The 16,415-nt window shown below is 42.9% G+C and overlaps 1 protein-coding gene across 5 annotated transcripts in view; it reads right to left on the bottom strand.

The window, feature by feature from the left end:
* tspan11 (tetraspanin 11) overlaps positions 1 to 15,926 on the bottom strand; it is a 364,316-nt gene extending 348,390 nt beyond the window's left edge. For 4 of the 5 annotated variants that reach the window (XM_039760772.1, XM_039760774.1, XM_039760773.1 and 1 more), the window contains exon 1: positions 15,424 to 15,560. The gene's annotated coding sequence lies outside the window, so the exon portion shown is untranslated. The other variant, XM_039760769.1, reaches the window with a different exon arrangement.
* Between the last annotated feature and the right edge of the window lie 489 nt (positions 15,927 to 16,415).

The following is a 16,415-nucleotide window of genomic DNA, read 5'->3' as shown; positions in this document are numbered from 1 at the left end:
GTGAGGCATTATGTAGACATATTGCTGTAGGTATAAAAGAATCCCCATTAGTATTTCTTGACACACCTCTGCTGAATGTTTTATTGGCTGAAACTACTCCATGTCAGTGTGTCGGAGAGAGGATGTACAGCATTGTTCAGAATGGCACTCAATTTTGTTATAATACTCTCCTTTGCTACTATCTCCAGGGGTCTAGAATGTGTCCTATAACTGACCCTGCCATTATTAATTAGTCTGTTGATTCGGTTGGCTTCTCTTGAAATGATGTTACCAACCCAGCACACCACAGTGTATAACATTCCACTGGCCATCACAGAGTTATAGAAGATGTGAAGGATGTCACTTTCTACATTAATGGATGGCTGTCTCCTAAGGAAAATGAGCCTACTCTGCCCTCTTATACAGTTCTGTGTTCCAAGACCACTCCAATCTGTCATTAATGTGGACTCCCAAGTACTCTGTATCCACTTCTTAAATAGTAACAGGACACAGAGGTTCTCTGGTGTGTCAATAACCAGTTCCTTGGTTTGCTGATGTTAATATGTAGACAAGAAACTAATTTCGCCATCTAACTCCTATACTCTGTGTCATCCCCGTCATCAATACACCCAAAAGTGCAGAATCATTTGAGAATTTTTTCAAGTTATTTTTTCATTTACATTGTGACTAGAAATTGTAGGCTGACAACTGTCTCTGGCTTTGGGGTGCTTTGTGATTAATATGCAAAGTTGCTATCTGTACTGAAAACACAATCTGTGGGAGTGGCTAGTGTCAGAACAGTCATTCTGGTAAATAATTTTCCACTAGAAAAGACGATACAGCCAAATACAGTTAGTATATTTTGGTCACGATGATAATAACTAATACCTGATGTACTGCACAGAAAGAGTATGATGATATTTCAATTAAAATACAATGTAAGATAATGCATAAATATTTATATGGATACATCAAAGCTTGTATTTATTTGAACAAATAAATCTGAAAACAAGAATGATGTTCTTACATGTTTATTTGTGTCTGTATCAACCTAATATTTCCTTTAAATAACTTAAAGGTGATATGAAGAAAAATATTGTGTAAACTATATTATTAAAATACCAGTAACGGCGTATTGCACGATAACGTGCAGTGAATACACTTCACTTGAGCATTCCTAGTTTTCATACTCTTTCTTTGTCTCTGTTTAGCATTTGTTAGCTCAGAGTTTGATGAGCTTGCTGCTTCCTGAGCTGCTCTTCTTTTCTCCACCCTAGCGGCCCGCTGCTTCTCTTCTTTCGTCGGCATCTTTTCGCGTTAAAACTGATTAAGTAAGTTTTTGTATTGCAATTACTTAGTACATTTTCTTAGATTTTTTAGTTAAGCTGGCACTTAAGTCTTCAATCTGCCTCAAGAATGATTAGGGAAGGTGGTAGGGAATGAGAACGGCGTCCATATGCATGCGCCGCACGGCCGCCCTGCTGCGCGCTGCCGAGAGTTGATTCAACAATAAAATAAAATAAAAATAAAAAGGGTAATAAAAATCATCACCCCAAAAGCAGATAGTAGACGTCGCGTAGTATATGTGTACCAAATTTCAAGTCAATAGCTGTAACGGTTTACGAGCTACAGGTGATTTAAAATCCTGGACAGACAAACGAACAGCCACAGTAGAGTATTATATAAGAAGACATACTATATCTTCCTTCACTTGTGAGGCTGCACATGTGTTTCACTAGAACCTCTATCTGGCTGTACTGTTTGTGTTTGTGGACTGAATTAAAGACATTGTCTTAATCTTTGCAACATATACAGGATTGGGCATACCTTCTGGGGATTCCCTCGTTTTGCTGGGAGACTTCAATGCTCACGTGGGCAATGACAGTGAGACCTGGAAGGGCGTGATTGGGAGGAATGGCCCCCCCGATCTGAACCCGAGCGGTGTTTTGTTATTGGACTTCTGTGCTCGCCACGGATTGTCCATAACGAACACCATGTTCAAGCATAAGGGTGTTCATATGTGCACTTGGCACCAGGACACCCTAGGCCTCAGGTCGATGATCGACTTTGTGGTCGTGTCGTCGGACTTGCGGCCATATGTCTTGGACACTCGGGTGAAGAGAGGGGCGGAGCTGTCAACTGATCACCACCTGGTGGTGAGTTGGCTTCGATGGTGGGGGAAGATGCCGGTCAGACCTGGTAGGCCCAAACGTGTTGTGAGGGTCTGCTGGGAACGGCTGGCAGAGTCCCCTGTCAGAAGTAGCTTCAACTCCCACCTCCGGCAGAACTTCAACCACGTCCCGAGGGAGGTGGGGACATTGAGTCCGAATGGGCCATGTTCCGTGCCTCTATTGTTGAGGCGGCTGACCGAAGCTGTGGCCGCAAGGTGGTCGGTGCCTGTCGTGGCGGCAATCCCCGAGCCCGTTGGTGGACACCGCGTGAGGGATGCCGTCAAGCTGAAGAAGGAGTCCTATAGGACTTTTTGTCCTGTGGGTCTCTGGAGGCAGCTGATAGGTACCGCAGGCCAAGCGGAACTGCGGTTGTTGCTGAGGCAAAAACTCGGGCATGGGAGGAGTTTGGAGAGGCCATGGAGAACGACTTTCGGACGGCTTCGAGGAGATTCTGGTCCACCGTCCGCCGTCTCAGGAGGGGGAAGCAGTGCAGTGTCAACACCGTATATGGTGGGGATGGTGCGCTGCTGACCTCACTTCGACGCTAGGGTCGGTGGGAGGAGTACTTCAAGACCTCCTCAATCCCACTAACATGCCTTCCACGAGGAAGCAGAGCCTGGGGACTCTGAGGTGGGCTCTCCCATCTCTGGGACTGAAGTCACCGAGGTGGTCAAAAAAACTCCTTGGTGGCAGTGCCCCGGGGTGGATGAGATACGCCGAGTTCCTTAAGGCTCTGGATGTTGTAGGACTGTCTTGGTTGACACGCCTCTGCAACATCGCATGGACATCGGGACAGTGCCTCTGGATTGGCAGACCGGGGTGGTGGTCCCCCTCTTTAAAAAGGGGGACCGGAGGGTGTGTTCCAACTATAGAGGGATCACACTCCTCAGCCTCCCTGGAAAAGTCTATTGGGGGTTCTGGAGAGGAGGGTCCGTCGGATAGTCGAACCTCGGATTCAGGAGGAACAGTGTGGTTTTCGTCCCTGGTCGCGGAACAGTGGACCAGCTCTTCACCCTTAGCAGAGTCCTGGAGGGTGCATGGGAGTTTGCCCGACCGGTCTACATGTGTTTTGTGGACTTGGAAAAGGCATTCGACCGTGTCCCTCGGGAATCCTGTGGGGGTGCTCGGGAGTATGGGGTACGGACCCCTGATAAGAGCTGTTCGGTCTCTGTACAACCGTGTCAGAGCTTGGTCCGCATTGCCGCAGTAAGTCGAGCCCGTTTCCAGTGAGAGTTGGACTCCGCCAGGGCTGCCCTTTGTCACCGATTCTGTTCATAACTTTTATGGACAGAATTTCTAGGCGCAGCCAGGGTGTTGAAGGGGTCCGGTTTGGTGGACTCAGGATTGGGTCACTGCTTTTTGCAGATGATGTTGTCCTGTTTGCTTCATCAGGCCGTGATCTTCAGCTCTCTGGATCGGTTCGCAGCTGAGTGTGAAGCGGCTGGGGTGAGAATCAGCACCTCCAAATCCGAGAGCATGGTCCTCAGCCGAAAAGGGTGGAGTGCTCTCTCAGGGTTGGGGGAGAGATCCTGCCCCAAGTGGAGGAGTTCAAGTATCTCGGGGTCTTGTTCACGAGTGAGGGAAGAATGGAGCGTGAGATCGACAGGCGGATCGGTGCGGCATCCGCAGTGATGCGGCTCTGCATCGGTCTGTCGTGGTGAAAAAGGAGCTGAGCCGTAAGGCAAAGCTCTCAATTTACCAGTCGATCTACGCTCCTACCCTCACCTATGGTCATGAGCTATGGGTAGTGACCGAAAGAACGAGATCGCGAATACAAGCGGCTGAAATGAGTTTCCTCCGCAGGGTGTCTGGGCTTTCCCTTAAAGATAGGGTGAGGAGCTCAGTCATCCGGGAGGGGCTCAGAGTAGAGCCGCTGCTCCTCCGCATCGAGAGGAGTCAGATGAGGTGGCTCGGCATCTGATCAGGATGCCTCCTGGACGCCTCCCTGGTGAGGTGTTCCGGCACGTCCAACCGGGAGGAGGCCCGGGGAAGACCCAGGACACGCTGGAGGGACTATGTCTCCCGGCTGGCCTGGGAACGCCTTTGGGATTCTCCCAGAAGAGCTGGAAGAAGTGGCCGGGGAGAGGGAAGTCTGGGCCTCTCTGCTTAAGCTGCTGTCCCCACAACCCAACCTCGGATAAGCGGAAGAGGATGGATGGATGGATGGATAAATACAGTTGAAAAGGTATGTCTAGTGTTCACTGTTGTACTGATGCAGATTTAGTACACATCCTTTGTGCAATACGTTTTGAGAAAGTACACAGCCCGATGGTGCATTCAGGACAATAGAAACGTGTCACTTTGACCACTTTTATTTTTTCCTGTTAGTTGTACTAGAAAGGGTAGAATATCAGTTCCTGACCTGTACGATTGATGCACTACTACTTGATTCTAGCACTAGTTCAGTTTCAATACATTCTAAAACTGCCCTTAGAGCTTTTCATTTGCCATAGAGTTTTTGTGGACATTGATAAGTTACCTTCGATAGACCATAAAATGGCATAAAGCATACAAATATTCATGTTTTTTTTTTCCAGCAATCATTTCACCCACTAAATGGCAGCAGAATACTGTCCCAAGACTTACCTGCGCTTAATACTATAAAGAACTAGCAAAATACCCACGCTTCACAGTGGAGAAATAGTGTGTTAAAAAAGTTGTGAAAAAGAAAAGGAAACATTTTAAAAATAACATAACATCAATGTAATTGTCATAGGCTTATTTTAGTATTAAGAGTGAATCTGATGACTGCAACAAAAAGGCAGGAGCCACCAGCAGGAAGACGTGAAGCAAGTCCAACAATAATAGGTTTGAAGCGGTGGAATAAATGAAAAGGCAGGAGTCACCAGCAGGAAGACGTGAAGGAAGGCGAACAATAACAGGCTTGAAACGGTGAAGTAAAGAAGAAGGGAGCAGTGAGCACGACGAACAGCTGAGGAAAGTAAGAAAGCGAGTGAGGAGGCACATGAGCGCGGGATGTCGTTAATGTATATGCATATGCTGACTATACTTACTTAGAAGGCTGGTGTCCTTCAACATCTGCAATAAGATGCTGCGGATGTTCTATCAGACGGTTGTGGCAAGCGCCCTCTTCTACGCGGTGGTGTGCTGGGGAGGTAGCATAAAGAAGAGGGACGCCTCACGCCTGGACAAACTGGTGAGGAAGGCAGGCTCTATTGTAGGCACAGAGCTGGACAGTTTGACATCTGTGGCGGAGCGACGGGCACTGAGCAGGCTCCTGTCAATCATGGGGAATCCACTGCATCCATTGAACAGTATCATCTCCAGACAGAGAAGCAGCTTCAGCGACAGACTGCTATCACTGACATGCTTCACTGACAGACAGGAGATCGTTCCCCCCCCCCACATTATACGACTCTTCAATTCCACCCCTGGGGTAAACATCTATATATATAATTCACTAAGGCAAGACAACCATGGAAAGCACGCCGGAAGGGGAGTGGATTCACTAAGCCGCCGACAAGTGAGACACCTATGGTGCACGCAGGAAGGAGCCACGCCCACCAACTCCAAGACCATTGGATATGACGACAACTCACAGAGCCACGCCCACCAACTCGGACGCAACGACACAGAAAAACCGCCGTCGTTTATATTCATCTGTTGTAGAGGTCACATACAGCTCCGACCCACGTTGACTGTTCTTAGAGGCATGTTTCTCGCGGAGGTGAATCGCCATATGCAGCGTGTAAAACTGTTTGCAATGGGTATCCCATGGGATCCTTAAAACATTCCTTTACAACTGAGGTTAAAACACAATGAAATGAGCAGTCTTTAAAAACCAATAAGTCCTGTGCCTCTGTTTCATTACCGTCTCACCTGCTTCACCAATGCAGGCCCTGCAACAGTCGAGACGCTCTCTCTGCAGCTGACCTTCTCTGTGCCCTACTGGTTCACACAGAGGCACCACATGACCAGGCAGTGTGTATGCTTCGAGAACGAGGGTGGACACGACAGGACTATCTAAGAAGAGGCATGTTTGTCACGGATGTAAATCGGTGTATGCAGCGTGTAAAACAATTTGTCGCGAATGTGAATCGCTGTATGCAGCGTGTAAAACGCTGTATTGTATGTTGCCCTCTCCAGAGTTGCATCTTTTCATTCACCTACAGTCATATACACAATGAAGTGAGCAGTCTTTAAAAACCGTGTTTTCGGTTACAACGCACGACCGCGTGCACCATAGCAAACTGTTTTACACGCTACATACAGCAATTCGCATTCACAACAAACATGCGTCTTCTTTGATGCTCCTGCACTTTATACACACCCCCCTCCCACCTCGCTGCTAACGTGGTCGGGTGTCTTGGTGGATTTTATATAGAAAGGCAGCCAAAACTGCACAGAGCAATGAAAAATCTATGTGAGTCACAAGTGCATCTGGACTGTACAAAGACGACAACGACTCGAGTGACGAGTTGGAGGTGGGCATATGAGCAGGCAGTGCATACTGGGCGAGAAATCAGCAGTCTAGCATGAAGGAGGGAGCGAGTGGACGTCCTTTTCCTCTTCTCCCGTTCCACCCTCCGCGCCTGAGCGCCGCACGGACGATTATGTGTTGGTTCGTTCCGTGCATTGTTACAATGTTGCTTTTCTTGCTGATTTATTACATTACCGATTTTTCAAATGTTAATTTTCTCCCTGTGCTTAAAAATTATTAAAAAACTGGCCTGATTATGCAGCGTATGGTACGCCGCGGGATGGCTAGTTAACATTATATTGACAGTTATACGTGCCTTGCACTCTCCACCTTGCATTTCTTAACTTGCACTGCATTTTTATCACTCTTTAATTAATATTGTTTTTATCAGTATGCTGGAGTATGTGAATTTCCACTTGGGGATTAATAAAGTATCTATCTATCTATATAGGCAGGGAGCCAACCACGTGATAGGTGCAAGGACAGCGGCCGTGTGGAAAAAGGAAGGGGGACCGGGGGCGGCCCCTGTGCATCTCTGCCGTGAAATAAATCATCTGTTAATGGAAATAAGGAATGAAACCTCCAAAATGACAGGTCAGTTCCAAAAGTTCTTTATAGTATAATGGTGAGAACCGCCAAAAGGAAGACGTTATTTTCGAAAGTTTGTTATGGGGCATGGTGCGAAATGAAACATACTTAACATTTGTAAGTACAGTGTAAAGGATGAGCATGGTAAATTTGGGACTCCTACGTATATTGGAAGTCGCAAAAATAGTGAGGCGGGGTTTCCCCTATCTATCTATACAGTTTTTACAGGGTACACCTGTTTCCCTCCCCTTGGGTGTTGCAATAGATCATGAAACATACCTAACTTTTGTAAGTACACTGCAAGGAATGAGCACATGAAATTTCAGCTTCCCACCTATATGGAAAATGGGAGAATTACTGATGAGTCAGTGAGGGCTTTGCCTTTTATATGTATAGATATCATTACACGTCACCCAAAGCCTGACTCAGGTTTAACTGTATTTGCATAGAATTCCAAGCCCGTGTGACACTTGGTGTTACAATCGAGGAGGCTGAATGACAGCACGCTATTTTAGGCCAAATATAACAACACTTCATCAATAAGAATGAAGACACCTGGAGATGCCAGATGCTGTACCTGGTTCAGCAAGAAATATGCTTGTTAAGGCCCTGTCCAACTGCATGATGTCTCTGACAATTAACAGTCACAGATTTAATTTACATAGTTTAGCAAGGCAGAAGCATTCATGGCACATTCCAGAAACCACCAGTCATGCAGGGGCAGGCTTGTGTGTATGTAATGAGCAATCTCTCTTAAGTATAATGCATATTAAGTAGTTATGTGGAAAATCGAATGCTTGTGTTTAGGAATGTACCTGTACATAACATACGTACATTAGTACATACAGAGTCTATAAAAAGTATTCACCCCCTTTGAAAGTTTTCTCATTTTATTGCTATACAACTCAGCATCACAGAGGATTTAATTTGTCTCTTTTGGTATTGATCAACAGAAAAAAAATCTTCAGTATTAGATCTTTAAAATGTGCTCAAAATTAATCATAATTATAAAACACAAAAGAATTGATTGCATAAGTATTAACCCCCTTGAACTCAATATTCAGAAGATACAACCTCAGCAGCCATTACAACTTTGGGTCTGTGTGCATAGGTCTCACTATCAGCTCTAATTTTCATAAAGTGTGAAAACTTCCAAAAAGGGTGAATGCTTTTTATAGGCATTATACTGTAACTATCCCTTTTTGCTAGATTATTCCTTATAAGAGAGCCCTTATTTATATAGTTCGGTGGTTTAGCAGTAAATTCACATCAAAATATTTATGTTTAAAAATTATGCAAATGTGCATCTGAAATTTTTGGAACCATACACAGTATACAGGAAAAACATTTACTTACTATGTTTTTAGTAAATTTTGTACACAATTAAAACATGTCTTTTACTTCTGGAGCTTCATTGCAGTTGAAACTGAGGTACATTTGTTCCAGACTGAATGGTGTTATGACTTCTCAATTTTTTAGTAATTTTGTGTACAGTTTTGGAATTTTATGTTATTGTTTTGTTTAGTATAAATATCTATACTAATAAAAGGCAAAGCCCTCCCTCACTCACTCACTCACTCACTCACTCACTCACTGACTCATCACTAATTCTCCAACTTCCCGTGTAGGTAGAAGGCTGAAATTTGGCAGGCTCATTCCTTACCGCTTACTTACAAAAGTTGGGCAGGTTTCATTTCGAAATTCTACGCCTAATGGTCATAACTGGAAGGTATTTTTCTCCATTAACTGTAATGGAGTTGAGCTGAAATGACGTGGGGGGCGGAGTTTCGTGTGACATCATCACGCTTCCCACGTAATCACGTGAACTGACTATCAACGCATTGCGTAGAAAACCAGGAAGACCTCCAAAAAGCGCTTAAGAAAACATGCATTATATAATTGAGAAGGCAGCGAAACAATAAGAACCGAGTGAGTGACATATACTACCATATTCATGAGTGCTGCTACCTCGGAAAGAAAGCAAGGTGTAAACCTAAACTTTAAATTAAGTTCATAGACAGGCTACCGCTGGCGTTTCACATGCCCACAGGTAATGCGGGATACAAGCTTAATGAGAGGACGCAGGATATAAACGAGTTTTGATCACTTTGTAACTAAGTTAAAATTGTAGGTGAAGGGGTGTGCTTATGCAAATTCCGAGAGACTGTGTTTGTGTGGGATTGACAGTTAAGGCAGGTGGGGGAGTCACGTCATCATCACCCCCCCATTTACCACATTTCGGTCTGAGCTGAGCTCCGCGGCTAACGCCGTCTTCCGAAGCAACTTCGTCAGACTGCCACCAAATACTCACAGAAAAATCCACAAGTTAATACACACGCTCTCTAGAGTTTCTCCACACTGAATCCTCCAGGCACTACTTACAAAAGGTTACATTGACAATCGCACAGCTGAGAAGCTTCGATGCATGTGCTCCATAACGCATTAAAAAAATAATGCATTTAATCACAGTTTCAATTCCAACCAAAGGGGAACTTCTGTCAATGCATGATTTGCACAGAGACACAGGAAGTCGTAGAAACAAGAAGGATTTTTATTCAAACACTGCAACACATGCGCTTAAACGTGCTCCATGACAAGTCAGAGATGACAGTTCTGCTAGGAGCAGAGAGAGAGAGAGAGATAAAAGCAAGCAATCAATCAATTTTCAACTGACAGGCGCTGCACAAGGCTTTTAAGTTAGCGGAGTATAGCGCGAGGTTTGCATTACGCGTTATAGCGCAAGTGAGAAAGTAATAGTGATGTGTCGTTCGCGAACGAGCCGGCTCTAAGTGCCGATGCTTTCAAGTGAACGAGAGGAGCCGATGTCCGTCGAGCAGAGCGAAACTTCGGCCACTCCACATCGGACTAGGATCATACCATTATGTGAAAGAAGGAAGGGGGGCAGACGCTCCGAAGACAGCGAGTGTTGGTACAGGCCAGGTACACAGAGCAACACTGTCGCTCTGTGTACCTGTTGCTGCGACAGACGAGGAGCCAGATTTAAATGCAAGCGCATCGTGAAGAAAAAAGAAGAGTAAAGAAATGAGTGAAAGCCGAAAAAGAAGCAGCATCTGGCTGCATTTCAGTGATATTGGAGACTGCAAAGCTAAGTGCAGATTATGAAAATATCCGTTAGAGCAGGGTCAACAACAAACCTGCACAGACATATAAGATCCACCCACCCATCCGTGCAACTGGAAGAGACCGTCCCTAACCAAAGGGGAACTTCTGTCAATGCATGATTTCATGGTACACCGATTACATTGATCAGTGCTTCTCAAAACCTCAGTGCTTCTCAAAACCTCAGTATGTAAAGACGGCGTTGGAATATTTCGGAATATATAATGTAAGCGCTGGAATATATAAAGTCAAATCTTGAATATATAAAGTCAGCGCGGAATATATTGTCACGCTTGGGTCACAGATTTGCACAGAGACACAGAAGGTCGTAGAAACAAGAAGGATTTTTATTCAAACACTGCAACACATGCGCTTAAACGTGCTCCATGACAAGTCAGAGATGACAGTTCCGCTAGGAGCAGAGAGAGAGAGATAAAAGCAAGCAATCAATTTTCAACTGACAGGCACTGCACAAGGCTTTTAAGTTAGCGGAGTATCGCGCGAGGTTTGCATTACGCGTTATAACGCAAGTCAGAAAGTAAAGAGCAATGTGAGGGTAGTCTGTGTTTCAGGGGTTCTGGTTTGCCCAGGGGCGTCTGTATCTTCTTGGGGTGCGATCAGCCCTCCAGCTCACACCCTCCCCCTCAGCTTTATTCACATTCCCGTGAATCAAGCGACTCTCTGTACCAGGTTCATTTAGTCGTGATAATACGTCTGCGTTGACGTGTTCAGAACCTGGTCGATGTTTTACTGTGAAACGGTAAGGTTGTAAGCCCAGAAACCATCTCATGAGGCGAGAGTTTGTATCTTTCTGTCGGTATAACCATTGAAGTGGACCATGATCAGTTACCAAAGTGAAGTTTCGTCCCCACAAGTAATAGCGAAGCCCTCCACCTCACAATATAAAGTAAGCGCTGGAATATATAAACACAAAACTTCAATATATAAAGTCATCGTCAGAATATACAAAGTCAATGCTGGAATATCCATCCATTTTCCAACCTGTTGAATCCGATCACAGGGTCACGGGGATCTGCTGGAGCCAATCCCAGCCAACACTGGGCACAAGGCAGGAACCAATCCTGGGCAGGGCACATGCATCATTTTCAAAACATTAACCGAACAATGTTTTTTTAATTAATTTTTCTGAATACGTTTTTGTTAACTTACTTCAGTTCAGAGTCGTTTCAATCAATATATTTTGACTTTGACTTTATATAATCAGGAATGACTTTATAAATTCCGCGCTGACTTTATATATTCAGGTTTTCACTTTATATATTATATTCCAGCGATGACTTTATATATTCAAGTTTTCACTTTATATATTCTGACTCCGACTTTATATATTCAGAAAATCAATATATTTGCCTGTTTCGCACCCCATAGTATATGTGTGTGTATATATATATATATATATATATATATATATATATATGTATATGTATATATATATATATATATATATATATATATGCCAGCAACACTCATGACAATGAGAAAACAATTACGTTGTCAATCATGTTACGTTATTATTAAAATGTTTCCTTTTCTTTTTACTTCTCGCTGCCAAGCTGGTATTTTATATATATATATATATATATATATATATATATATAAATATGACAACAACACTCATATCAATGACAAAACAGTTACATTAACAATCATGTTACGTTATTTTTAAAATTTTTCCTTTTCTTTTTCATAACTTCTTTTACACACTACTTCTCCGCTGCGAAGCGCGGGTATTCTGCTAGTTATTTAATATTATTTAATTTCCTGTTTTCTCATTGCCATTTTTTTCTTTTTCTTCTTTTTAGGCTGTCACTATTTTTGTCCCATTTTATGACTGTAGAATATAGTATAAATTAGCTATACCCCTTTCCAGTCATGTGACACATTCATTGTGTAACCCCTAAAAAAGACAACAGCACACATGGACTTGTATCCAAGCTTTTGGATTATAAAAACAAAAACTCTGCTTGATACATTGATGTTGTCTAAGTACAGAAAGGAGGTCTTAGTGACATGTAGGACCTTTACTCTGTTGTTTTTATCTACAATTTTTCCCTCGTGATTTTGGTTTGGATTGCTAGTTAGGTTTATTTCCTGGTTTAAAACCATGTTTATTTAACAACAAACCTATGATTTTTGTGCTCTACCTATATTTCTGCTGGTGTATCATCCCCCATCTCTAGCAAATGCTTCAGCCCTGTGACACCATTTTCTGCCAGCAATTCCTCTGTCCAGAGATGCACCTATCATAGCTGAAATTAAATGCAATTATTAGTATTTAATGTATATGCCCACCCACTTCTATACCTGATCAATCCAATACAGTGTAATGAAAGTCTGTCCAGGAAACACAGGGTGAAAGATAGGAATCAGCTTTGAACAGGTCACCATTTCATCACAGAGCACACTGCTACACACACCTTCGATCTACAGAAAAAACATGTCTTTGGAATATAATTTGAGAAACACCCAGACAGATCTGGAGTAAATTTACTTTGGCCTGGTTGGATTTGAACGTAGGTGCTGTGAGGCAGAAGTACTAACCACTAGGGCACATTATTACCCGGACTGAAATGCAGTCAATGCTTTTTGGCAAATTTAGCCGCACCCACCACATGACAAATCAACTCAGGATCCTAGATTAGGACCCGAGTGCAGCCATGCAACAGGTGTCACCTCAGCACCACACATGTTCTGACTGAATGGAATATTTGCTATAAATTATATTTAACAATGCACTAAACTTAACAGACATCGAGACTAACAAAAAAATTTTAACTTTGCTACACATGAGCATTATCAACAAATATAAAATACCAGTGTAGCAATCAATTGAAGTAGGTCATTCTTTCCTAATGAGACAAAATGAAGAGGTTTATTTACTCTCCATTTCCACTTTAATTTAAATTAGTATTGATATATTTTACCATTTACTTATAATATTAATTTCTAGGCACTTTAAGGACCTACTCTTCAGTAAATGAAATAAGTCAGTATAACTAATATATTAATCTGATGTCATGAGGTACCATACACTCTAGCTAGCACTGCTGCCTCCCTGCTCCAGTGAACCTTAGTGTGTAGTTTTCAAATTTACCTTCTGCTCATGTCAGTTTCTCAAAGCACACTGGTTTCCTACTACATCATTAAGAGATGCATATTAGATTATGTAACAGTGTGCATGTACTTATTCTAGAATAGATGCCACTCTTGGAAAATTGAAATTGGATTGATGGATGCTTCTTAAATAATAACAATTCTTGTCAGTTTTTACAAGCTTCACATCATTTACTTTTTCTTTTTTTTGCTGCATATTTACTACATTTTAACATTAAGCCATCATGAGTAGACAAAGTAGTTGTTTGATCAAATTCATTTTTTACATTTGGTATTAAGATTAATGCATGTGTAAAATGACTTAGCATATTTTATTCCTTATTGATTAATGGAAAAAGCATAAAGAAATATAAACAGTTAATAGCCTGATGCCACAGTTCCCCGAATTAGAATCCTACATTTAGTAATTGCCTGTGTGGAGTTTGCATGCTCTTTCCAAGACTGCATTGATTTTTCCCCCCTTCCCAAATATTTGCATGTTAGATTAAATGTCCCTAGGTGAGAGTCAAATGTAGGAGTGTAAAAGAATGTGCCCTGTGATGGACTGGCACCTTTCCAAGATTCTGTTTTGCTTCAGTTCAAGTGCTACAAGGACAGGTGTGGCTTGTACCCCTGAGGTGGATAAGTATATTATATAATGATGGATGGATTGAAGACACAATAACGTTACAAAGATTTGTGGCACTTGTCAATGTAATACAACAACATATTTTGCAATGTACAGTCAATCCATACATTTTTTTTTTAATTTTACACACGTTTTCGTAGCCCCCATTCAACTTATGTGTTGTCTTGCTACCAAGGACTCCCTGCAACCCTGAACTGAATTAATTGATCTCAGAATGGAATATACAAATTCCATGACTGGTGGAAAAATGGTTCAGTGGTAACACTACTGCCTCATAGTAAGGAGACTGGTGTGAGTATAGTGTGCTTCCTGTTTGCATGTTCTCCCTATCCCAGTGTGAATTTTCTCACTAATCCGCACAAATCCAAAACTCATACAGGTTAGGTTCACTGGCAATGCTAAACTAGTTAGAATGTGTGTCTGTGCAGCAGCTGTCGTGGCTGGGATGGGAATCTTCTACTCTGGGTAAGTGGGTTTAGAAGATGCATTGACGAAACTCCCATAATCCAGTATTTTTCAAAGCCTTATGGCTAATGGAAGACAAAGTTTAGTTAAAAAAAAATCACACACTCATTATGAATCGTCATGCAACTTGATTATTACACTTATCAAGATATAATTTTGCCACACGTAGCCAACCGACTTAACGCCGTGCAGTGACGTCATTCATTATGCAAATCTGCAAGTTTCACTCCGTTGCTAGATTTACATTTCCATTCATCCATCCGTTTTTTTACACCAGGTTCGAGGGCAGAACATAAATACTGATACAGCACGAAGTTTTCTACTTGTTCCGTGGACTAACATTGAACTGTGTGATGGGCTGCACTAGTAACATTAAGGAAAAGCAGTAGACGAACCGACAGCGCAAACCCTTTCTGAAGTTTAAAGTAAATAGTGTTTTTGTTAAGTTTATTCTTTAGACTAACACAATACAGAAACCGCAGCAATTACTGTAACAATGATAAAACATCTCGGATAAAATCACAACGAGCACTACACTTGCACTTTGATGGCTATAATCGCTTTCTGCCTACCAGCTCTGGAGTCGAGGGTGGACTCTGTGTGCATGCAAATGCCTTTTTCAACTGAGCGGCCATCGTGCTTAACAATAACAACAAAGAACACTAGCTTTTCTCAAAATTACCATCCATAAACCTAAACACTCTGAGCAGGCATTCTTGTAATCAAAATAAAATAAAGTTATGTTGTTTACGTCAACTCTGTCAGTGCCCTTTTCCCAACAGAACATATGCAAGTTTCTGCGCAGCACTTCAAAGACAAGGAGGTCTGAGGCTCATGCGCAACACCTGCCTCGGAATCAGAGAAACCGCTACTCTCAGCACTCGGCTAGCACTCACCGGAGCCGGCGACACTCTGGAAAGAAAGAAAAGGAAGTCAACCGCACCGTTTCCTTAATTGAGTCGTACGGAGATTCCAGCAGCGGCAACTGCTAGTTAGAAGCTCAATTGTGTCTTTTGACGCCGAGAACACAGAGAGTGAGGTTACCTTCAGGTCACAAGAAAACTGACCAATCGCTTGCTCTCAGGCCGCAGCGGTCGCAGTTGGGAAAACTTGATCTGTCGTGAAGGTTCTTTGGAAAAGCATCGCATCAATAATTAATAACATTTGCAGGTCGGATATTATTGTTTGGTTTTGTTTACACACATTATACAAATGGGAAGCGCGGTATTCTCGCAGCTCTTTGGACATTTATTCCAAACCCGGCCGATGACCCACCTCCAGGGATTTTGCGTGGGTGCTTGTTTAATTGTGAGTAGAGTGGCGGTGTGCGTGAGAGTGCCCAGGTTCGATTCTTGCCTTGCATCCAATGCTGCCAAGATAAGCAGCACGTCCGACTAAAGTGCCTGGATGGATGGTCGCTATTTAAATGTTACTTTCAACTCTAGTGTCACATGGAATCCAACTATGTTTTTTTAAATTTATACTCACTCCATCTGTGTTTCAAACTAATATTCGTCCATTTTCAGGTATGCCTAATGAGGATCATCATCACAAGGGCTGTAGGAACCAACTCTGGACAAGCTGCCATTCTACAGTAGTATTGTCCACTCATGCTCCTTCACTTATTCTCAGCCAGTTCAGATTTACCAGTTAATTTTACTCTGATGCTGTTAGTAAGCTGGGGGATAACTCGAATGCTGGGAGAAAATCCACAGATGACTAAGCACATATGGCAAATTACACACAGTAGTGTCCAGGCTGAGATTTGAACCCAGCTCTAAAAGACAGGTACATTTTTCCATTTCAGGTCTGTAGCCACAGTCATTCTTGGCCACTCAAAATAATGGTATCCTGTCCAGGCAGGGTAGGAACCAAACTTGGATAAAGG

This window comes from Polypterus senegalus, chromosome 8, assembly GCF_016835505.1.
Source record: "Polypterus senegalus isolate Bchr_013 chromosome 8, ASM1683550v1, whole genome shotgun sequence".
In the NCBI taxonomy this organism is placed as follows: domain Eukaryota; kingdom Metazoa; phylum Chordata; class Cladistia; order Polypteriformes; family Polypteridae; genus Polypterus; species Polypterus senegalus.
This window is presented reverse-complemented; position numbering and strand designations above follow the sequence as displayed.